Source organism: Temnothorax americanus, unplaced genomic scaffold (assembly GCF_048541705.1).
Source record: "Temnothorax americanus isolate GAGA-0224 unplaced genomic scaffold, ASM4854170v1 Scaffold33, whole genome shotgun sequence".
NCBI lineage: Eukaryota > Metazoa > Arthropoda > Insecta > Hymenoptera > Formicidae > Temnothorax > Temnothorax americanus.
This window is the reverse complement of record NW_027509475.1, coordinates 2,009,307-2,035,666: the sequence shown is the minus strand read 5'-3', so window position 1 is coordinate 2,035,666 and position 26,360 is coordinate 2,009,307. Positions and strand designations below refer to the sequence as shown.

At 44.7% G+C, this 26,360-nt stretch overlaps 1 protein-coding gene across 2 annotated transcripts in view; it reads left to right on the top strand.

Annotated features, from left to right (window-relative positions):
• The window catches only part of Retn (retained), a 108,789-nt gene that overhangs the window by 50,459 nt on the left and 31,970 nt on the right, over positions 1-26,360 (top strand). The gene's annotated exons all lie outside the window — the stretch shown is intronic.

Sequence of the window (26,360 nt, the reverse complement as noted above, 5' to 3'; positions counted from 1 at the left end):
GCGCGGTACATTAAATGCAAATGCCTGTTCTTTAATGTTGAATAATCTTTACGATATACGCGTTAGGTTTGTACGATAACTACGATAAGGCAAACGCGCGAACGAGTGTCAGCGTGTGGGAGGGATGCCGGGATGCGTGTTGGAATTCGGGGATGTCTCCATCTCGTCCGGGCAGACTTGAATCTCATCGCGGCGCGACGGCGAGTTATATTTTGACCCCGGTTAGCATACCAAAGATGCATCATATTATACGGCTCGCGCTCGCTATTATAATGAATATCTCCAACCGACGTGTATAAGCATATATGTAAAGCACGCGCGTTTTCATGGGGTGTCACGCTGTCACAGACGATCGCGCGCGTATACGTCGCGTTAGTATACGCGCCGATATACGTGCACGGTGGCCACGCACACCGACGCGCCTGCGAACATCACGGCTCCGCGGTCCGCACGGAGAAAGAGAGAGAGGGCGAGAGAGAAGGACGAGTCAGGGAGATATCATTTGAATTTCAATGAATCATGTGGGTGCAAGTGTCGTTCGTATTCATTCGGTCCACATTCGTGCGTCTATACACACCGACAGAGAACACATATGTGTATACGTGTGCGCGCGCGCGAGAACCGCGTAACGACGCGACGCGACGTGAACACGCGCCCTTCTTCTCTCGTGTACGTCTCCGTGTAAAATATTGTCTTCTTTTAGTCCTCATCGTCTCTCCACCTCGTTTATCCCTCCGTGTAGCGAGAGAAGAGACAAATGTCGGAATCTTCTCCCCTCTCCCCCTTCTTTCTCTCCCCTTCCTCTCTTTCTTTATCCGAGCATATTCACGCGCGTGTATTTGTCGGCGAGCGACACAAAAGTGTCCCACAATTGTACCAGCGTCCATGCACAAAAGGAGATTATCTCCGATCGTTTTTACAGAGAGACGGCTTTTCCGCTTCGCACGCATCGGGTATCAAAGCCACGACGCGCGGGTCTCGCTATATGACCCCCTTTCCTCATCCATTCTAATGCCACTCGTAGTAGCCGTATCAAATTAGCCACGATTTTTCTTTACGCCAGTTACGAATGACCGTAGGCGATTTGTTTCTTCGAGATTGTTAGGCGTATTTCGTCGCGCGATGCTGTCGACGTGGAACGATTTTTTTTTAATTCTAAAATTTTTACCTGAAGTTGGCGACGTCGTGGGTGTTCATTGAGGCTTCGATTTTCTACCTTATTACAACTGGGATAGATGATTGGACGAACGTTTAGTTTAAATAGGATTAATTTGAGAGATGTCGATTTATTTATTTCAACTGTTTTTATAAGCTTTTTACATTTAAGTGTAAATTGAAAAATAACGTAAATACACATATATAATAATTCGCATTTACCATTTTTTATATGATACACTTTAGGTATTTATTATGTATTTTATATCGTTAGCACAATTTTTTAAGAATTAATGTATAATTAGACGTAATTTTTATACATATTTATATTAACTTTTCTCGTAGAAAAAGTGCGAAAAAGAAGGGGAAGAGAGATAGAAAGAGAGAGAGAGAGAAAGAAGAGTGATCGGCTTTGTGTTTCGCGCATTATCCGTCGAAATCTTGCGACGACAAAGACTCGAGTAAGTACTGACCCGGAAAGGAAGGCGTACGTCGTCGTCGTCGATGCGCGCGGCGCGCGGCGCACCGATGCTTCCGCGATTATTTCGCACATAAATACATGGTGCGAGGTTTTTACTTGTGAAAAGACATTGTGACGGATGTGAGAGAGAGACGCGTCTTCGTTAAACGGCCCGACGCGTAGCGATAAATGCCGTGCGGCCCAAACGAAAGCGCGAGCGACCCTTGTCCTTTTCGCGCCTATCTCCGCGAAAATTATATACAATGGTTAAGAGGCGCGCGCGCGCGCGCGTGCGAAAGTTTGGGCAGCTGCCGAAAAGTGACGGTTGCACCGAGCGCAATAACGGTGTGGCCCGGCACTCGCACGCACTTGCCCTCATTGCATCGGTACCGCGTACCGAACATTCGCGGTAGTACCGTTTGCGTATATCGGCGACATTACCTGCCTGCATATGTGCTGCGCGTTGCGCGTCTCGTATATAGCTGTCTCGCTTCAGCCACACATTCGCGCGCGGAACTCTCGTGCGTTCGACTTTTGTGTCGCGCACGGATTGCCCGGTGAAACCGGGCATCTGCCGCTTTTGTGTGTGGATTCATTTATCAGTGCGTATATATACGGACGCGGAAACGCCGTGGCCCTTCTTCGCCGATCTCGTGCACGCGAAACGATGCGGAAATTATTAGAATTATCGAAAAAGATTGCCGCGCGAAAACGATGCGACGTTCGATGCGGTAAACGGAAAAGCCGATCGAGGTCACGAGATAACTTTCTTAATTACACATAGGGACATGGTCCCGACCGACAGTGGTCCCGATATTTCCGGTATTGTCGAAACTATTTATCGTTATGCGGTTATTTCGCGTATGGGAACGCAGGTGCTGGCGAGAATATATACATGTACAGAGGCGTTTGTGAAATATCAGATTATCAGAAAATTTCGTCACTGCCCGATATAAAAATAAATACAAATTATTCGATGGGTGAATTTCTTGTAGCGACGTCGAAATTTTTTTTTGTTTTTTTTCTTCTTTTTTTTCTTAACAACGCCGCGACGTATCTTGGCGAAACGATAAAGTAAGTATACGAAGGAGCGGCGGCGGGACAGGGAGGTAAAGAGCGCAGGCACGTGTGGGACGCGTCATTTGCTTAATTGCGCTATTTCAGAGACGCCCGGTCGCATTATTCGACCACGCGTGCAACCGCACGACGTCCGCCGTACGTCTCGCCAATCTGAAAGATTCGCACGCGCGAAGGAGAGAGAGAGAGAGAGAGAGAGAGAGAGAGAGAGAGAGAGAGAGAGAGAGAGAGAGAGAGAGAGAGAGAGAGAGAGAGAGAGAGAGAGAGAAACCTCCTCGGCCAGAGACCGCGCAACACACGCTATGTAGCGCGACGCGATGCGATCTCCGACGCTATTGATTTAATTAGACGGAGAACAGACAGCAAGCGTATCTAGCGAATCGTGTGACGGCGCGCTACGGCAATTAAGGGATCGTAAATTATTTCCCACGTTAGCTAAAATTTCACCGTCAATTTGTTACGCATCGAACTTTCCAATCGTGGAGAGATTGGAAAAGACGCGCAAATGTTCACGCGCAATCAATTATTGGTTTATAAAATTATACTTTCAATTATATACAGAAAAGTATATAAATAAATCGTGAAGCGAGTAATTACGTGGCAATCGGTGCTGATTCAATGGAAGTCGCCTAACATCACAGAATTATCGTGCTCAAAGTAACTTATCTTTCCATATGGCAGGCGTGTCGCAAATGTCGCGGTGCATCGAATGATGTGGGAAATTAAGACGGCCCCGGGGATCGGAGCGACGTGTATATTTAAGGAACGTTTGAAAACGGAGAATGGAAAATGGGAAGCGCGGACATCGAGAGAGAGTGGTGCACTGATGGAAGGATACGACGATAGGGGGAAGGAACGGGGGAGAGGCAGGGAGGACTGGCTTTTGACACGACACGTGTCGGTCGTCTCCCGCGCGAGATCTAAGACTTGCGCCTAGCTTCCGCTAATCCGAGAATCGGGCCTTTTAATGCGGGGACGAGGTTTCGCGATTATAAATATCAGAGATACCGGGAAGCCGACCCCGGGGAGATGTCTAGACTCCAAGCGAAACTGCCGACGTTCCTGGGGGAGGTGCGTATACTGGCGTATAGCGCACTCGTTCGCGTCAAACGGACCGAGGAACGCCGGCGCTCATCTTCTCGCTAATTCTAAAAATCACTTTCAGCCTTAAGCGGGGATTTTCGCGCTCGCGATCAAGTAAACAATACAATTTTATTCCCAAGTCACCGTCGTTAACACTACTGTTGAGGTTGTGTGACATCCCGTAGGCGTAAAAGTACGTTTTAAACCCTTGTCCTTTCGTAACGAAGAGTTACGAGCCGACTGCTCGCAGCTGCGAAGGGGCCAAGGGGCATATAACTGTATAACTCGGTTTCGGAAACGTTAGTCAAACGGAAAGGCGCGATAGGAAAGTCGGGGTATTACGTGTAAGATGAATAGAGAGAAAGAGAGACCGACTAATGGCACGCGACTCCCACTCGAGGCGTCGAAACGACTAGTAAAATAGGAGGCCGATGCCGCGTTTGAGATAATTTTAGGAGAAGTCGGTGACGAAGGACTGCTGCGGTCCAGATGCATCCGCGCAACGCGCGCTGTATTGTTGCGCGGTACGGTGTCACTATTTTTAGCGCATAAAAACTGGAGGAGCGAGGATAAAACACTCCTTTTAGTCCGCTTTTTGCGTTATTACAGCCGCAGGCTGCCATCCGATCATGAGAGAGAGATATGGATTATTATACAAGGTCTTTCTTACGGGTCATGAGTTTCACGTTAATAACGAATTAATTCTATATGAATTTTATTCATACGTACAATTATACGTCATATACACATACGAAGGGTATAGGGGAAAAATGATCAATGTCCATCCGAAGTAATTTCGAGAAAAACACAATTTTAAATTTCAAGACGTCAAATATCTTAGGAAAGTATTGAAAAAAATTAGTACAAAATTTTTAGTGAATCGCAGCCTTAGTGTTTACTTACAAGTGTTTACGCATTGTATGTTTGACTTCGATGGTTCTTTTTCCCAAGCGCGTGGGTTATGATCGTTTTTTCCCCAGTACACGTCTTTCGGCCTTATTTCCAGTGAATCGTAACTGTTCTTGATCAAAACAGATAAGAATTATAAAAGTTCTTTAAAAATGCCACAAAATAGCATAATCCGATCAATTTCGGCAAAATGTGGACTTTGATGGTTTTTCTTCTGTGTATACCCTTCGTATGTTATAGATATCATATATTATATCCTATTTCTTATATTGACATATTTTATATATTAAGATTGAAACATTATTCGAATGAAGAAACCACAATTGACATTGCTTTCTTGAATCATCGATCGATAATGATAATTAAATTCTATAGACGGATAGCTGGGTAACTTTCACAGACACAATTTCGTGTCAACTGCGATCGAGCCAAACCCTTTCCATTCGTGCTAATTTCTTTCTTGCTCGCGCGGCACGCCACTCCCGCGTATATCTCTAAAAAAGCACGTGCCACACTTTGTACGACGCTTACATCATAAACGCCGCGGCCTCTCACGAGTGTGCCGAGCCGTTTTACCCGTCGAAGCAATTTTACTCGAACACATGCCGGATCCGCTCGGCTTTCTCGCGTATACAGGAACGAGGAAGTTACCAGTGTGAAAATAATTAGACAAAGAAATCGTGCGCATCTCTTGTTAATCCCGTTATAGTTTCTCGTTCGATTTTACCACTCCGTTCGTCCGTTCGCACACCGTCGTCGTTGCGATCCTCTCGTCGTATCTCGAGCAAACGCTGACCGCTAATAAAACCCTAAATAAACTCGCGGTAACGATTGTAACTTATGCGCCGCGTACCTATTATGCCGCGTCGTGCTCCGGTTTGCCTTTAAGTACATACATCGCGCGTGCAGTTGCGTGTAACGTCGCGTGCACTTGAAAACGAACGCACGATGCGCGGGGTCTCTTATCCTTGCGGAGAACATCTTCTTTCACTGTACGTTGTGGAATCCCGTACAGAGACGCGTTAGCTCTCTCAATTAGCTTTGGGATGGCTCGCATTCTTTATAGGATGACGCACTTTCGCCGACAACGATACTTAAAAGTGTTAATTACATTATAATAATATAGGTAGCGTTTGATGATGTTAATGAAAATAACAATGATGACAAAAAGCATCTTTTTCAGCGAGACACTCTTGCATAAAGACCGAAAGATTTCTTTCTACCAGTTAATTAATCAGAGTATCCTTAAATCGTTTAAAATGATTAAACAAAAATTTTTTGTGATAATTAGTTTGCATGAACAATGCGCCGAAGCCTGCGAAGAAGCACGAGTGTTGCGCGTTTAAGGAGAAACGATGGAAAACTCCCGAGAAAATTGTCGGAAAAGTGTGACGAGTGGGGGATATGATGCCGTGAGTCGTAAACTGTTAAGTATCAGACGGCGAGTAGAAAACGAAGCTGACGAAAAGGGGAAATGCGGGACCGTGGGACGGAAACGGATGCAGAAGCAATAACTTCCTCGTAGATTTATACGACCGTCGTGTGGTCGGGCCACAATGAGCACCGTAGATCGCTCTTTCTTTACTCTTTAATATTATTCTGCGTTTTATCACCTACATTCTTTCCGAAAATTCTTCGACATACAAGTGTCGTTTGTTCAGAGCAAACAACAATAATACAGTCAGTAGATAGGAAATTGTGCTCGATATTTTCAGTTGTTCCGATCGAGAAGAATTTGTCCTACTCTCTTTACTTTATCTGTTTATATTTTACAAAAGCGGGGAAGAAAACAAAATAGAGAGAGAGAGAGAGTGTTAAGTATAACAATTAAGGTGTCATCAAGTATGCTGCGCAGTGCCCGTCTCGTGTAGCAGGATTTTGATTTTGTTTTTTAAATCACTTGTGCTCGCTCTGGCGTGTTCATCATTCTCAAATCAACTTCTCAATGTAAATTCTTTCCCCTTTCCTTCCGTCCAATATCGCCGCGGGCGAGCGGTAATAGTCACAAAAAGCCTCGGACACGTTTGAACGAGAAAGGGCATTACGTATTCATCTGCGTGCCTCCCTCGTCTCGTGAGGGAATCGATCTGGATCTCGAAGTTCGTGAGTCCAATGATTAAAATGGCATTAAGATACACCCGTGATATCGAACTCGCAACAAGATCGTCCGAATTATAGGATTCCTACATGGGGTGCGTATCGCTTCGCACGGAGGTCCTATCTCTCCCCGTCACGCGCGCGCATTACGCGCCACTAAATTCCGTATAAGCGTCGAACATCAAAAGATAGCACTTGACGATGAAATTGATTTGATTGTTCGTGCCCTCGAGCCAATCTCTCGAATCTCATAATTTGTATGAAATTTCAATCGTGCGTCCCCCACAACCGGGGAACGCCATATCTTACCTCGCGATCTAATATTCGTATCGAATAAAATCTCGGGATTTCGTCGACGGGCGATGGCGATATCATACTGTTTCCGTAATTTATGTACGCCTGGACGAAAGGAAATATGATTAACGATAAGTCACGGGAATCACGAGGCAGCGATGGCGATATGATATTACGAGCGAATCATTAAGGTATAATATCTTTTAATCGACACCACACGCATATACGAGCTGTAACGCTATTAACAAGCGAAGAGTTGTGACCTTTCCCCCTTTAATCGATCGCTTAATGATCGAACCCGAGCGATCGAACTATCTCTCGCCGGTAATTAATAGGAACAAGCGATGAAAAATGATCGAGCCGTTTGCACGCCCGTCCGAGTATCGGGCATCGATCCACGGTTTTTATCTCCGCGCTTATTGTGCCGGCCTAGAAAGGTATAGATTCGGACAGATTTCACGCGATCTTATCTCCCTTAACGATTCAATATCAATATCGTAAACTTTATATCTGACAAGTAACCCCTTCTACCCTCGCGATTGAAATGAGACTTTGGGAAATGATTTAAACCTAAGGATCATTTAAAGCTAGTCAGATTTGCTGCAAAATTTCCAGGAGCACCAGAATTCGGAATCATTGTTGGGGCGGCGCTTGGTGGGGTCTACCGCCTAAACTAATAAACGATCCTGAGGCGTGCCTAAATCATTTCCCAGTCTCATTTCAATCGCGAGGATAAAAACTGAAAAATTTAATCAATCAGAATAAAGAAAATTGATCTCAAGTTTAGTGAACTTTGTTCTGATTGGTTAAATTTCAATCCAATCTCAATCCCAATCCGTAGTCTGATACGGACTTAAGGGGTTTACTTGTAAGACTGGCTGTGTACAAGCGAACCTCGGTCGCTTATACGACGCTCATACGACACTCTCCCAGCGAGAGAGAGAAAGATCCGAGGTCCGTTTCGAGGACGACGCGATGGATAGAATAATTAGCTTGAGCGGCAGACGTTTACCGGCATTACGCGTCACGCGACGCGAAGAGGTATTGCGCGGCTCGACTATTCAGGGTACAGTGAGTGGTACACACTCGGCAACAGCGGCGCTACACATGCACACACACACACACACACACACACACACACACACACACACACACACACACACACACACACACACCTGCTCCCGCGCGGGTGGAGAGGCTTTTAATATTCACGTCGCGGCGATCAAGACAAATTGAAATCCAGTCCTCGGGCCGCGCCATTCACGGCTACGCGCCATCTCCAGCCTTTTGTGACGTGATTTAGAGTCTCCCGCATATTATTAGTGAGCCGATAATGGGACGAAGTCCGAGATCGCCGAGGTGAATCTGTAATACGGTTCGTGGCATCCGGACGCCTTTTATCCCGGACGCTGCGCGACCGCACGAAGAAAAACGCTTCTTACGTTCCGCGTCAATTCGTTCCGTTCGCACGTGGAATCCCGAGGAATATCATTCGCGGTTTTCAAGGATTCTCAACACTACGACCACCGATGACGACCCATTCGAGCGAGATGTCAGCCCCGTCGCGCTTCTCGAGAATGTAAAATTGTCGCCTATACCAACCTGGCGTTTCCTCGCCAGTTATAAATGCCAGTTATAACCTCCTCTAAAGTCTGAATAAAATAACTTCCGCGGTAATGCATTTTTTTTTCGCCGGGAAAATTATTTCTAATTAAACAGCTAATTAAACAGTTGGAAAAGCATGTACTCAAAGGTAAGGTAAAACTTTATGATATCGTGATCTCCTTGTGCACCGAATATAATGGCTCACTGTATGTATAATAGATTGTATTATTTTTCCAATTATGATTGCGATTATGCCTTTCTCTTTTTCTTTTGATTACACGCGGATCCGTCTTTTAATTTCGTCCTCATTAGGGATCAAGCCGAAACAGATACGCGCCTTGTATAGTTCCGGCATTATGTAGTATAATTATCACGTTGTTATTTTTATCAAGACCCTGTGCGAGAACATCCAACGTGAAGCGTACTTTGTTTTGTAAAACCGTAACTATCGGCCGACTCGCGAAGGAAAGAAGATTACTATCGTTGAATATACCGTTATCTTGAATTTGATAGAAAAATACACATCTACTTAATTAGCTTAATTAAATTAAATTAAATTCCGTTTGCAAATCCACGAGGTCATAACGATGGCCAACGACTCGAACAAGGTTAATGACTGCTATGCGCATTACGCCTTTAAAGGCCACTTTGAAGGAACACGTTAGTAAAAAAAATATTTTCACATTAACGATTCTGTTCGTGCACCAAACTATAACGTACCAACCATGGATTGTAAATAACCGATAGAATTCCATAGTTGATAGAGGAAAAGAATTCGATCGCTGTAATATTATTAAAAAAAATTATGCTTTTCTTAAATATTTTTTCTTATCCACGCAGCGATTTATACGGTATGTCATTAGTTTCTTGTTTTATTTATCTCATTATCTCGTTTCTTTCTTAATTACCCCTATTATACCATATTATCGTAAAAACATATAAACACCGCCCTATCGCGGTGCATGCCCTACCTTTTGTATTATTCAGCATCAAAAATGTATTATTATCATATCATTAGGTTTTCGCGCGAACATTGTAAAATGGTATCGAGAATGAGTGCGCATGAGGCGCATAAGGCAGTAATTTGAGGGAAACGAGAACACGAGTGGGCAACGATTTCGATCGGGTCTTCAGGCATATTTGGAAGTCTATCCTTCCGATCGTCCGCAATGCCTGCGGAGGGCAGGTCTTTTCTCCACTCATTTTCCGCCGCCGCCTCGAGATGGTTATCGCACAAAGACATCGCCCCTGTCTTTCTTCAGCACCCGTGTCTCTCTCTTTTTCTCCCGTCTGTCCGCCGCCCTTATTCTTGGCGTGTTTCGTTCCCGAGCCTCGTACGGCGCCAAGACCGTGAAATCGTGCGCACGATCGCAAATAAGTTACTTGGAATTTTTGACCGCAAGGTCCACCATAATTAGCTGACGCCTCCCTCGATGAAGGCGCTCCCTCTTCCGTGCGCGTGTGTTTGCAGATCGAGGTCGCGAACATTTAGCCTGCCATTAACTCGTGTATCTGGGATGTTTACCGTGACGCGACATCGGGCAATTTTCTCACCAAAATGTCCGATCTCCTCCCGATCGAGAACCCTCCTTCGTTCTCTTTAATCGACCTCGATGGGATTCTTTCTTCTGTTTGGAAGGCCTGCGAATGTCGCCACGACTTGGAACATTAATCTTCTCTTTAATTGTCCAATTTATACCGAAGTAGAACTTAAAGGTGCTTGCGGAGCGGTACAATTTTACAATCCATTCGTTTGGAATGTATTAATCACTTAAACTATTAGCCTTAATTGCATCACTTATCTTTGTCACGCAAAGCATCCTGACGAGTTCATCCTCTTCATGTTTTTCCCTCTTCCTTTTTCTTCTTTCCCTTCTCCTCTCCGCGATAATAATTTCTTTGCGAAAAAGAAACGAAGAATTTCCAAAGGTAGAAAGTATTTTGTTATAACGCGTGCGACTTCAACCGTTATAAAGTGTCAACCCTCTGAGCCTTCGTTCGTCGAGTCATGGCCCGTTTAACGTCTCTCTTAGAAAGAAAATGCTGTCGGCCGCGGTCAGTGGTACCGCGGCGTAGAAGGACAAATAAAAGTTAAAGAAAAAATAGTTAGCAAGTGGAAAGGGAGGAGGCCGAGTTTTTAATGCGGTCTCGAGTTACAACACGGCACGTCGCGCGCGACAAACACTACGTTGTCACATTTAGACCTTTACGAATATCGGCGCTGTTACTTTGTACGTCGCCCAGATTCGACTGTAGTTTCTTGACGGCCAAGTTCCACGATGTAAATATACCGTTACGACATTGAAATTGATAAGATAAATTATTGTACATTGTGGGCTTTCACGTAATCTACACGCGTAATCTACAAAGAGATAACGTTGATAACAATATCAACTGATTATATAATGATTTACATAATCTTTTATTTATGTGTCGCGCATCTCGAGATTTCCAAGCTTCGAATCCAAGCGTTTGGCACGGATTCCCGATTTGCACATCGTTGTTACTTTCTATTCTTATATTACTAGAAGGACAATATCCTTCCTCGACTCTTCGCAGCAAAATTGTACACCTCCAACATATAGGAATTGACACGCTTACGGCACGTGATTAACGACCACTGTGCGACAACTTCTTTTTTTCTTCTTCTTCGCGTATCCTAAGACACAGAAAAATGGAAAAAGCGAGACAGCGGAAGAAAGAGGAAAGAGACGCGATAAACGCGCGCACACCGAGAAAATACGCCGGTTCGTGACCACCGCGCTCGTACGCGGGACAAAACAATATTGTCGGGCTGTGCACCGCCACGCGCGAGCCCCGACTCTTTAATATTACACCGCGAGCATTGTTTTCAGCACGAATCTTCGGTCTCGCGTACGTGCCCTTTTCGCTTCACCGTGCCGGTACGCTCGATTCCAGAGAGACGCTATAGCTCTCTATGGCGGCGTACGCGCCAGCCGAATGATCGGCCACCGCCACCGCCACCGCCATCGCTGTGCTGCAGTCACCGTCGTCGGTTATCGCCAATTTCCGTTCATGCAAACTTGTACCGCGCTTTCTACAGAGTACGTCGTAATGAAAAATAATCGATTGACAACTTAGTGAACATATTTGGTTGTATGATCACACTGTAATTATTAATATTACATAATTATTATCTATATAATATAATTATAATTCTCCAGTGATAAAATAGTAAAACAAGACGTGTGAATTGGCCTGACTGGCAGTAATTTATACAATGATTAACTTGATAAGGACCCAAAGTAAGGGTTAAAACGTCGTTATATCAATAAATTACTGCCAATCAGGCCGATTCACACGTATTGTTTTATTTTAATTATTATATAATTATATAATATACAGGATGTTCCAGGTCAAGTCAATAAAACTTCAGGGTCTTATAGGAAATTGAATTTGAAACAAAAAAGTTCCCATAAACATAAGTCCAGAAACGCTTCGTCAAAAAGTTATAGCTAATAAACTTTGAAAAATCACGTTTTTTTATAATTTTTAAAAATAACTTAAATATACCCTTGATTTGAAAAAAGTAACAAAATAAATCTGATGGATAAGTAAATAACAAACTAATTTACATCAATTTTATTTAATTCTGATAAGACGTTCAAAAGAAAATAAACTCAAAACAACGAAAAAAGCAGAAACTTCAGTCTTATAGGAAATTAAATTTGAAAAAAAAAAAGATCCTATAAACATACTTATGTCCTAAACTGTTATAAAAGCAATTTAGGACATATGTTCATAGGACCTTTTCTTCCTAAAATAAGCCAAGGAATATTCCCTTCAATTTTTTGTACTTATTTAAGAAACGCCCTGTATATTATCAAATATCAAATAACTTTAATAAATTTGGCAATAAGAGCCAGGCGCGATAAATCGTGCGCTATATGATTTATTATGTATGGATATATATTTTTATTGCTAAATTTATCTCTTATTGCCAAATTTATTAAAGTTATATGATTTTATTCAAGAGAGCCTTTATATTTATTATTTATTATTACATATATATATTATATTATATAATTATTAATACGATATATATATATATATATATATATATATATATAATATATGAATACGTAATACACATTAGACCACGAGTCGAAAATTGTAATATTATTTCGTGAAAGAGAGAGGGAACCAGACAATCGGTAAATTCTAAAAAGAGGGAGAGACGCGGCGCTAGAGGAGAGCATCAGCGATGCGGCACAACGCGTTAACATTGTTTGAAAGCAGGCGACTTTGATCTGAGCCCGGTTGGCGTACATCAGTCGAGTTTTATGCTTACCTAGAATTCGCTCCTTTCGCTGACGACGTAAACATTCGGTCTTTGGTGGCGCTCAACGATTTAGTAGGGTCCTCGAGAAGCTCGTCTTTCGCTTGTTCCTGTTTTGATCGGACCGATCTGGTGTTAGGATGGACACAAACGTTCCGCGCGCGAAATTCGTTTGACGTGGCCGATTTGCGGGGCAACTGGCGCCTAGTTGTGACTTATTTGACTTATATGAACGCGCAATTAACTCCGATCATCGTTAAAATCTTTCGCAAAATCTTATCTCGAAATAAATTCACTATTTGAAGGGTACAGGGGAAAAAGCCCATGATCAAAGTTTACTTTATTGTCGAAATTGATCTGATCATACTCTCTTATAGGATTTTCAAAAAACTTTCATAGTTTTTATCTGCTTTGATCAAGAATAGTTACAATTCACTGGAAATAAAGCTAAAAGATGTTCCGTGCTGGGGGAAAAAACGATCGTAGCCCACACGTGCTTGTAGGAAAGAATCATCAGAGTCCGACATACAATGTAAACACTAAGGCTGCGTACTGAGTACTAATTTTTTCAATTCTAAGATATCTTTCTAATTGTAAGATATCTGATGTCCTAAAACTTGAAATTGCGGATGGACATTGTTCGGTTTCCCCTTCAATTAGATTTGAAGAGACAAGAGTTGCAGTGGATCTATAAATATGCGTTTGACGTTCGATTCTACACGATGTGATTCCGTCGTCGAGTCGAAGAGGCGCGTGATTTCATAAATGTTTACCGCAAGGGTTGTCGCTCGGAGCTCGCTCGTCCAGCCATTAAGGGGGCCGCGTTCTCACGAAGCACGAAGGGATTCGTGTTATACGTGCTGGCAACGTGATACACGTATACACCGTGCGCGCGCCTCGCGACGGGAGTGTGCGCGGGGCGCCCTTAATGACGGGGTACGGGCCGGGTATAATGCGCAGGGCGGACTTTGGCGCCTCCCTAATCAATTAATCAGCAAATCTCACTTTTATCTACGCCGTGTAACCACGTCATTTTCTCCTTCTCACTTTATTAAGGGGACCGATTAAGGTCTCCCTTCATCCGAGAGGGGGATCGGTTGCGGATCGATGAGCCATCTCGACAAGGGGCTTAATTGCGAGCGATATAACATCCCCAAAGGGAAACGTCTCGGAACGGAAGTGGCTCGTTCGTAAGACGGGCTTCGTGTATCGCTTTATCGATTTCAGTTGGCGTATCTATCTGTTCGCGGCGATCTCCTTCCTCGCGGCGCGAAACGTTACTCGCAATATACATCGAAGAAGCGTTACGTCTCGTTGTAATGAGTAGATTAACGCGATTATCCACTGATGCCGAATCTACTTTAACCGCTCGTACAACATCCGCATAAATATCATTGATAAGTCGTGTCAAAGAGACGTCTAATGATTCGCGAAGGAAACGATGCGTCGGCACGACGTTCGGTGCTGTTCGTTATCGTTGAATTAACGACTTGTTCGCATTCGTAGAACGTGTCTGTGAGAGACATATGGGAAAAAGGATGGATAAACGGGAGCGATGGAAGGGAACCGCGAAACAATAACCCGCTCGAGCAATCGATGTAGAGGGAGAGAGAGGAGGGAGGGAGAGAGAGAGAGAGAGAGAGAGAGAGAGAGAGAGAGAGAGAGAGAGAGAGAGAGAGAGAGAGAATGAATAAGAGAGAGATTGGTTACGAAGAGGAGGTACGGACGAAAGAAGTAAAGAGGGAAAGAGAAAGAGAAAGAGAGAGAGAGATGATCAGCCTCGTGCTCTGCTCCTCGTCCGTTAATGCGTTGCCACGAAGATCTATGGACTGCCCGTAGTTTATATGCTAATCCGTAAAGAGTGTTAAATACTCGATCATTTATCACGCCATCGCTTCTCCTCCTCGTCCTCCCTTCTCCCTTTCCCTTCGTTCCTCTCCCCCGTGTTTCTCTCCTCTGTTCTCGCAGGGTCCTCTCCCAACAAGTCCTCCCTCTGCGCCCAGGCGCAACGCGGCATTTGTATCGCCGAGTAATTATCGAGTTTTCGCAATTTCGCGTCTTGACGAGAGGTCGGCTCTCGAATCGATCGCGCCGACACGACGTAGGTTGGAATCGTCGTCGCCCCGCGCCGGTACCCCAGCACGAATTTACGAGCGACCGAGTCGATTCGGGGGGGATGGTACACGGGGATGTTTACGGCTCGCGGATTGGCGGCTCCAGCGCGAGATTTATGACTTGCGCCGGATAATCCAATAAGGGAGCGCACGACGAGAGGCGTGGGTACGAGTGACGGAAGCCTGCCAGCTTCGCCCACGTAAGCGTCTCGGGAACTCGGGATGCCTCTCTGCACACGAACGTGAACCGCGATCGGTGTGCGTCATGTGCGTGCGTTATCGTCAGCGGTGGTAGGTAAAGCGCAAAGCGCCATCGGCCGCTCTCGAGCGCTGTAATAACGTCAACGTCGAAACGCAAGCACGGCGAATGATAAATCACGGCGAGACCGCGCTATCAAAATACGCTCGTCAAGCTAGCCAATAAATCTCCGCCGAACGAGATAAGGAAAAATTGTTCGACGCGTCGCGAAATATTCCAATTTGAGGAAATCGCTAAAAAGGAAAAACGTCCCCGTTCGCGTCCTACATTTTCACGTGGAATCGGACGATTTCACGTACTCGTCGCGCGCGCGCGCGCGCGTTGAGTTTCACACACACTGTCTCTCATTGTGGCCAGACGTTTTTATCTCGTGCTGCATAAGTGCGCGCACTTGCACTTTCATCCTCGCTCGGCGAGCGTAACGCGACGGACGCGGACGGTGCGCCGCGCGCACGTGCAGACACAGATCCCAACTTTTCGTACTCACCTACTTAACCTGCACTTACTTACGCACTCATTGCGCACTTAAGCGCCTTTTGAGCAAGGCAGGAGCAACGGGACATCTAAAATTAAGCGCGCACGCGATCGACACGCAGCTACCGAGAATCACTCGAAACCGTCAACCGGCTCCTCTTCCTTTTGTTACGGAGACACGTTCAAGTTTGAATTAAAGTTCCGTCGTTTCTCTTTGAGAAATGTTTAATTATGATGGTTTATTTATTCGTATTGAATAATATTATATGTTGACGATCTGTAAAGGGCTCTAGATTTTAATGCCTTATCGAATTTTAACGATTACAGCAACAATACTAACAATCAAATTTGCATCTAAAATATGTTCATGCGGCTCTCTATTAGATACTTGATTCGTGGAACATCTGCCTTTTTTTCTTTTGTGCGAGGGCTCATTAACTGGAATTTGAGCTTGATTAATTAGGTTTCGGAAGGGTCTGATGCCCTCTTCGGCGATCTTTAGACTAAGATGCACCTGAATTCGGGCCTCTTTCATCGTGGCGTTGATTTTAGAATAATATAAGATATTCTCAGGATGACAATCAACGACGATCAATCTTATATAAAATTTTTCTCTAAAAGAAACCGCAGAGAATCTCCGCCCACATCGCGGCATCGTATATAGAAAACGAGAAGCTCTTTATAAAAATTCATTGATATCCTCAAGAAATTCCGATGTTATAAAATTAGTATATAAATTGGCAAGTGTCGTTTTCGTGCTAAAATAGTAAGACCCATTGAGGTGCAAACAGTAAAAATTCTCATTTATAATATAAATTATATTTGGGGTAATTTTCTTACGTTTCTCTTTTTACGTCCTTTACATTTGCTTCTGGTAAAATTGTCAAAATAGTCTGGTGACGGCTAATAGCCAAATTATTTTGCATTTTTATACATTTTTATGTTAACAAATTTCAGAACGTGTCAATCGCGGACTAAAGTCGCGACGCGGGAGAGCACCCTCGCTCGCTTCATATAAGACGCATGTAATTATTTTTGATACGTGGCCGTTATCCGTTTACATTTCTTACGAATATCCGACCTGAAGCGACTTCGAGGCGCAAAAATGATTTGCCGACGTTACTCCAATTATGGTATCGTGGCGCACTACCAGGAACCGGTCGCACTTTTTAAAAACTCCGAACCGTGCCACCGCGATTCAATGCTATCCCAGGCGAGTGTTTATTCGCGTCTCGCCGATCATTCCTTCGTGACACGAAATGCTATACAATTGCACACGATCGCGCAGAAGAGAATATAAACGGACGTCTCACGTATCCCTCGATCGTGTTGGTTATAAACGATCTTTCTCGTAGCACGCATATACCGATACACGGGGATAGCTGCACCGACAGACAGACGAAGATCTGTTATTGCACTCGGCGGCGGGTTGGATAATCGCGCTCTGCAGGCGAAGTTCGATTCCCGGAATCGAAATATTCTTTGCGTGCAATATTCAAAATAACCCACGGGGATCCGCGAGAACCATTCGCTTCTCGCCACGTGAAGTTCGTGGAAACTTTATGCGAAGAGCGATGCCGATGCCGCGCGCATCAGCATCGCTATCGTATTTGCCACAATTGGCAACGCTATTAGCCTTCTTAGATGTCACACACCACTGGGAAAAGCAGTTTGATGATTATAACGCGATGATTCGAGTTATTGTACTTGAATGAAAGATTTATTTTTACTTTATACCTAATACTTACAAATGCTATTTCAATATATTTTGATCAACTTAAAATTTTAGAGGGTTCTGCAACTATTGTAATATAATAAGTTGAATAATTTTACACGATAATTCTGTAAATTATTTCGTATGTAAAAATTTGCCGAATTTCTCTTCTCCGTTATTCAGAGTCTTAGTCTTAATCTTGTATTATATTTTTTAAACTCTAATTTATTTTACTAAATCTTGCATCTCGATATCTCGCAAGAACTGACATTATTATTACTTGTGCTATTAATATTACTATCGTTGTTGATAAATAGTATTGGGATATATAGTAGCTTACTGCGCGCGCGCCCTTTTATCATATAAACGCGCGAGAGAAAGAAGCCGAAATAGAATCCACCGTCCAGGGGAGCAGTCCGTAAATGAGAAGAGGAAGAGGCACCCGCGGCCGACCGCGGCGGGGTGACTGGGGGGGGGGGTTAGGCGAAAAGAACTTCGGCCGGTCAGATAATCGCGGGCGTTAAACTTTTATAGGCCTGATTTTCATTTATATGTTAAACGCGTCATAACTCGGGAGTTAGAGAGAAGGTGGTGGACGCGTGTGTGTTGCGTGTGTGTAAGTTTTGTTCCCGGCGGTATGCTTGGGCTCAGGTGGCTGGAAGAGGGGGAGGGGGCCTCGCGACCGGCCGGAGGAGCGGGGGAGAGTTTTATTTCTAACAAATGAGCGGCAGGCACGATGTTATAATATAAAAAGATCAGGACATACACCCCGGCTTCCCTCGGCGAGAGAGAGAGAGAGAGAGAGAGAGAGAGAGAGAGAGAGAGAGAGAGAGAGAGAGAGAGAGAGAGAGAGAGAGAGAGAGAGAGAGAGAGTCGCGGCTCTCTCGTCTTGACTAATCGTTTTTTTATGACTGGTAAAATATCACCACCGACACGCACACCTGTACGTAAGGCCTGCTCTCAATGGTGATGCTCCCGCTGACGCATATACGAGAGCAAGAAGCGGAACGCGCTGTATCGGTTTCAAGGTTTCAATGATACCGTCGCCTCGGTTTCAATATTTTTGGGATCTCCGCTTTCTTCGGCAATGATTTGCTTGCTGTTAGATCAAAGTCTCAAGACATCGAGAATGAACCTTTGGCGGGCTCGATGCCCGCTGTGAAACGAAAATTGCGCAGTTCTTTCCATTTCGTTAGTTTTGCCTGCATTCTCTTTTACTCACCTTTTTAGCATTTTAGCAACGAAAGCAACGCTTTTATCCGCGCCGATTTTTCGACCAGTGCCGATGGCGTAACACTCGTCATTTTCATCTCTCTTCCACACATATATACATACATACATACGCGTGCGCGGGCGGCACTTAATCTTTTATTTTTATCATATGTAGTCCCTTTTTTTTACTTGTTGGAGCTGGAGAAAAGAGCGACCCTGGATTTCTGGGCGCTCACCTTTTCAGACTGTACGACAATGTAACACCTCCTACAATGTAAAACCCCTTTCAAGCCGGCGACCAAGTTAGTCGCCTTGTCTCCTGCGAAAGTACGTGACAAATGAAGGAACTGGAATACATTACGCGCCGTTTATTTTTAAAAAATATAGACTAATAAAAGAGGACGGTATAGTATAAATGGGAAGACTGAACGTGCCGGATAAAAGAAAGTAAAGGAAGCCGTTGGTCACCGGAATTTAAATCGCGAGTTATACTAAATCTTTCTCTTGAGAAACTAGAAAATTTATGCGTGATGCCTGAGCCATCAAGAGATAATAAATTCATTATTCAATCGTCGAGCTGTTTTTCGAAAGATGTATATTGACCAAAAAATCATAGAAATTTTTAATATTTTCAATATTATTCTTTTGTAGAATCGCTTTTTTAAACTAATTTAATTTAAAAGCAAACGCAATAATATCATATTTTTTTCTCACGATTGTGATGAGAAAAATTTCCGACTTACGTCTTACTTTCCGAAAATTTTCGGTTCCCTTTTATAGAAGAGCTGTTTTATACTCGCGCGCGCAGGAACGCGTTAAAATATGTAAAATATACCGCATCCCATGACGTCTCGTAAAAAGACGCGATAAAAATCGAACGATCCATTAAATGTTCTTCGTTCCGGTAATCGTTTAATCAACGTCGTAGGATCATAATCGTGCTCGTGGTAGCACTCCGCATCTCTGCTATAAAATCGGTATAAAGTCACATATAAAGGTCCCATTGCCAGCCTCCTAATTTCTACGGAATATATACCTGCTAAAGATCCGAATACCTATACTAAAGGCTACATTTCTATTGTATTAGGTACTCCGGATGTATGGATTTCTATTGAGTCTTGAAATTTCGGTTTTTTTCTTTTGGCCGGTTGGGTTTTGGTTTCGGCTGACATAGCCTTGATTTATTTTCCACATATTTTCCAAAATATTCGTTTTCGAATTTGGCCAAAATTAAAAAAGATTGCTCTCCGTCGGACTCTATATTCTATTGTATAAAAGTCGGTGGATCAGGCAAATGTATATTCTCCAAAACGATTCTCCGTTGCTCGAATGACTAACAAAAGTGACAACTATGGCTCCTACGACGCAGTAGTTTTTACGAGTACAATGAAAAGGTATATCAGAAGACCACGGCATGATATATATTGTATATATATTAAATTATTAATAAAAACGTTTCCAATGATACATCTATAAACAGGGCTTTTTAGAATCGTGTGTTTGAATCGTAAAAGACAGGCGTTTTTAGAATTTAAGTCTTTCAAGCGAAACCAATCTATTTTTATATGCACTGGAAGCTTTATGAAATACCATCTCCTGATTGTTCTACGTTCTTCCGCGTCTCAATTTTACACCTGTTATAAACAAACAACAATCGCGACAATGCCGCGCAGAAACTCATCAAGGAAAATGATATGCGAGCCGACGACTTTTGATCGTCGCGCTTGGAGACATCAACGCAAGCAAAAGAAGGAACATTAAGCTACGGAAAATAAAGATTCCCAAATATCGCGAGATATTTGAATATCAATCTCCAAGCGGGTGAAAAAAAAAATCAAATCTCAAACGATGTTAACACGCTCTACCAAACCACGCTCTACCGGCACCGCCGTAGCTGCCGCGACCCGAGAGGTACAGAGGAAAGAAAGGAAAAGAGGGAATGCGAGAGGAGAGAAAGAAAGCACGTTGGTGGGAGGTGTCTTTGCCAGGGCAGAAGTGAGAGAAGAGAAGACGGAAGAGGAGAGAGAGAGAGAGAGAGAGAGAGACGGAGAGCGAGCGAGGTGTCCGAACAAATAGAAACGTTCTCCTCGCCCGGCTCGAGACTGCCCTGTGAGGTCGCCGGCTACATAGCGCTGTCGTGTAAACACGCGCTAACTGCCTTCTCTCTCGCCGACGCCGGCCGTCGTCTCCATCTCAGCCACCTCCGTCGCGCGTTCCAAGTTCCTACCTATCGCGCGACCACCGCGGCTGCCGCCGTCTCCACCGCCGTCTCCGCCGCCACTGCCACCATCGTCGCTGCCGATCTCGGTCGTGCCGCCGCGCCACGCCGCCCGTCTCTGCACCTCCATCACGACCGGTCGACCGTCTCGTCGAACTCGTAAACGACTCACTTTGGCGATCGTCTGGACGAGGAGACCGTAACGCGACCGCGCGCCGCTCAGCCATTCGCTCTGAGTCTCTCGTCTCTGGATGCTCCTCAGGCGATCGTACACTGCCGCGACACCTGAAGCATTCCCCCGTTTCCCGTAGTACGATTGTCCTGATCCTCCATCGTGATTTTTCGTGATGCGATGGAACGTTTACTGGCCCTCAGCGCTGGTGAACATTCCTCGTGCGAGTTTCTAGCGATCGCTTTCGACGACTCGCGCTAATCGTGCGAACGGTAATGAACGAGGTACTTTACTCTTTCTGTATTTTAAACGTATATCTATAAAAGCATCTTAGCACCTTCCAAGTATCCACTAATGTTAACGATACGTGTTAAACCTTATAACTTTTCAATCGTTGCTACAACGTGCTGAAACTTTTCATCTTTCCGACAGCAAGGTGATTACATGACGATTCCTTTCTCCCTCTCTCTCTTTCTGTCTCTAACGAAGGAGGTCGAATTTCCTACGTTAGCAAACATGTACCTCGATAAATTCTCATCGGACATACCGCGTCTTACGGCTCGCTCTCGTGAGAAACAAAGATGGCCGTTGATACGGCCATACGCGAGAAACGGTGCGTTTTGTGTGCCCGGTCGATTAGCGTTGCGGTGCGAGTTGTTTCGCTTCCTCGTTAATAAGAGAGCTTGTAGCTTCGCGTTTCCCTTCCTCCTACTCGTTCGCGCTTTCTTGTCCCCCTTCCCATCTTTTTTCACCATCGACTAATACGCGCGATTCGAGCCGAACGCATAATCTTCTCATGGCTGAACTCGAATAACTCCGCGGACACGGTAGACAATGCCTCCGCTGTTTCTGCGTGGGAGTATATTCTCTCGTTCCTGGACGCGCGCGAAATGTCGAGGCAGCTCTGTATTATACGTGTGTGTACATACGCATGAACGCGAGAATCCCCTCGCGGGTTCGTCCGGCAATCACGGATATCAATCACGGGCGACGACGCGGTGTCGTGCCACAGCTCACAGATCGGATATCATTCGTGAAAGTTAATTGACTTCGCGCACGGCATTAATCTCATTAAACGGCCTATCCGCATACAATATAAAATCAAACTCGGGGTGAAGCCGAGGGGATGGGTATAAGAGATCTCGATCCCTCGGGCGAAAGGCATTAATACCCGTTACGATCCTCTCTCATGGCCGGCTCTCTCGCCAGGGCATACACAGCCGTATGCACGACGCGACGCGCGATACGATGCAACGAAGCGCGATTCGATCGTGCAGCCGTGTTTCTTCGCGCGCGCCCCACCATTCCGCTGTCCGCTTTCGGAGCCATCCGTCCCTTCATTATTTACGTCTTGATTTATTATAATCGAAGCGCGCTCACGTAGCTCCGTTTGATCCATACCGAGGTAAGACTCCCGTTTCTCTTTTTCTTGCCCTTTCTTTCTCCCTCTCCTTGCTTCTCCGCTCCTTCAACTCTCTCTCTCTCTCTCTTTTTCTCTTTGCTCGTTTGGAGACAGTCCTTCTTGCTTGTTCATTTCTCTTTTGCGCATATCGCTCGGCACGAGAAGAAGGGAGGACTGAAAGAGTGGACCACGAACAAACGAATGCCACTTAGTTAGAAGCCGTATTTTATGTCAAACGTCGCCAGGTTAATCGATCCCGGCGCATCCTTTCGCACCGCGTAATTTTATCTCTCGTTCGTGTCGGAACAGGCGAAAACGACCGTGGATTTCTTGACTTGTATTAACCTTGTCCCTCAGTGACGTAGCTCGTAATAAGCTCTGCGACATTGCCGCACCCTCGACGCGACTTGCAGCTTTTAGTTCGGGTGGTGAGAAACTTCGACACGCAATTCCAAGCCTTTCGTTCACAGTATCGTTATTTCATTAAACCTGTTTTTTTCCGTGTCTTTAATCGACGTCTTCTATCTTTACGTGAACGATTCCGCCACTCCGAGGAGACGACCACGCTAACTACGCTACTGTACCGAATCAAATCATTGCCATTATATCTATAGGATTTTTTTATGACTGCCACACCTCCGAACATGTAGACAGAAGGATTCATCGCGACGACAGATAGCCAATATCAAGGTGTGGCTTTGCGCCGAAAGGATACGATCGCGCGCGCGCGGCCTTTATCGCGATATCTCGCAATCAGATTGAACCGGCTACCGAATTAAATTGCAAAACGCGGCGTAAATCTTCGAACGTAAGCGTCTCGTTACGATCCTGTTGCGCGTCGACGCGCAGGTGTGAGAAAAAAACGGGCATTAGGAGCAACGACACTGGGGAGATATTAGCTGCCGGCGATACGTCATTCGGCGAATCGTCCGGACGCGATAATAAAACAAGAGCGGAGCGATAAGATGACTAACGCGTTGGTTAACGCGAATTTATATTAGCCACCACAGGTCGGAGGTTTATTATCTAAATTGAATTAGCGCGCGCTAATGCGCCGCGTGGATTTTTGCATCGCGGGATGCGGCAAAAAAATATGTGCCTTGGAAGCCAGGCTCTTTAAAAAGCTATATACACACTCGGCGGATCGACGTGCCCCGATCGATAGTTTCGTCATCGATCGCCGGTATATATTTGCATCATATACGTTCTAGATTCGGACAATTTGTCGTCGTGCGAACGTTACTTTGTGCAGAGGCCGATCACGGACCGTGGTCGGCCACGGTCAGCCCGTGAAATTGTGCGCCCGACGTTTCGCCAATCGGTTTCTCTCCCGTCGACGTTTACGAGCGAATTAACCGCGAGTAACGAAGGGGTGCGACGGGCGCGAGGCGCACTGCATTTCCGGTTCCCGTCTCGCCGCTCGTCTCGGAGAATCGAAGATAGGCGACGATATTTACGCTCGAGTGTCAGGAATGATCAGAATGTTTTGTTAAAAAAATGTCATCATCAATGCATTCAGAAAAATTCATATAATTTGTTTGGTGCGTATCCATCTTTTGCCAAAAAATAATTAATAATAATAATTTAACAGTGGTTACTTATATTTTTTTAATTTATTCAATTAAAATAATATAATTCCATTTACTAAATTACGTCTGAAAAAGTCCGTTTCTTCTCCGGTATAGAAAAGACGCTTCGCGTTTCTCGATGAACAACATCTACGTCGCGGCATCGCATCGTTATAAATGCGTCACGATCGACCATTTCGCGATCGATTCCCACGTTCACGAGCAATCCGCGTGACCGCGACATAGATTATTCGATTTTATGTATTTTTTGAATTGGCAACCGCGAAAGAAGGGATCAACGTGACAGGGTTACAGAGTAAACCAGAGGCTTTTTCGGAACATTTAAAGGGTTTATGGGCCACGGATGGATGCGTTGGCCGCCCACAGAGGGCTTTCGAGCGGTCTCCGGGTTGAGAGGCAGAAAGATGTTGAGGCAGAGAGACGAAAACGAAACGACGATAGAGCGAAGATCGAGGGCAAGAGAGGGAGGGAGGAGAAGGATGGGAGGTGGAAGGGAGAAGTCAAAGTCAGTTGTCGGAGATTATTAGGCGGCCGACATAAAACGTGCTTAGGTGCGATTTAATATTTCCAGCTACGAGCATAAAATCCGACTCTATCGAGTCTCGCTCTTGGGAGAGAAAGAGAGAAAGAGAGAGAGGGAGAGAGAACGGGAGGACGCAAAGGGACCACGGAGTATTTCGTTTCTTACATTTCTTTGTTGACGCCGACATCATGGAGAGTCTACCACCTCCTTCTCTCGTGTAAACTCTTACTTCTTTCGTCGTAACGAGTCTTGATTATTCTTAGAGATTGTTTTCACAATTTCATTTCGGTGCGGCGTTCGCGTAGGAGGCTCGTGGAAATCCACTCACTAGCTTTAATAGGTCGATTTCATTTTGTAATGGAAATATTGTATGGTAAGGTCTGGTCGATGACCTCGTTCGGCTCGGACGTTAATAATTTGTCATTACTTCATGCACATTGTACACGAATACGATATTTCTCGGAAATGTAATTCTAACGTTTTCCAATTTAATGAAATAAACAAAAGACAAACGGGGAGAAAGAGCTATGAGATGGTAAGGACGAATCGTTGGAAAAACGTCAATGATCTCTCTCGGAAGCTTCGTTCGAGGCTAGATCCGTTCAAAGAAACGCGAGTGGATACGAACGGAACCTCATTCGGATTAGAGCTGTCCAAGGACAACGGATGGGTCTGCTCTTCCCGCGAGACGATATCGGTGGGATAAAGCCGATTGATTTCGCCCCTATAATGGGAATTCGCGAAGTGGATCCTCATCCACGTTATTTCGAGAAAGCGACTCCGGATAGTGTCAATCGGTTTTCGCCCCGTTTTCTCGTTTCCCGCAAAGCTAGCGGTTATATCCGCGTGGTATTTTTACTCCATGTATCAGCTTTATTTTATTTTTATTCGACTATCATTTGCGGATACAACTACTGTTTGTAACCTAGAATCAATATCTTTGCAATTTCATGGAGTGTACTTTATTTTTGGTTGCAATTATCGGACGTCTCTCTCTCTCTCTCTCTCTCTCTCTCTCTCTCTCTCTCTCTCTCTCTCGGTTTCTTTTTTTCTCTTTTGATTGTTCATTACATATAAATGTCTGAATACGACGCCAACCAAAACACGAGCAAAAACGGATAAAAGACAGTCTTCCGCCAATCTGCACGATGTGTAACAGACATATCTCACATTTCTCTCCACAGTTTAGAAAAGCGCATTTTCTTACGTTTTTTTCCACCTTTTTAGGCTATCTTAAGGCTCTTGCACTGATTACCTAAAACCCATTTCATTTGTCAAACATATAGTTTTACTTTTGGACTGGCAGAGATCTTCTTCTTTATCAGTTCTTTATGCACACAGCTCCCACCTATCGTTTTTTACGTAACTTCTTAACGCCTTTATCGTCGTGTTTGTTTAGAATCCTTAAAGAATTCTTTTACAAGGAGACAATCCGTCGACATATGTCGCGTCGCGTCTCGGAGCGTGGAGCGATTTGAGATGCGACGCGATAACCGGCTCGCGGGTGGAGTTTACTGGGCGTAGCGAGGAGAGAGAGAAAAAGAGAGAGAGAGAGAGAGAGAGAGAGAGAGAGAGAGAGAGAGAGAGAAGGCCGGGCTTCTCTCGGGCCACTCTCGTTGTTCTGGACGTTACGGAGATTTTATAGGAGCGTAACGCACCAGCGGCATTGTACGCGCCGCTCGACGTCATAATGATTATAATTG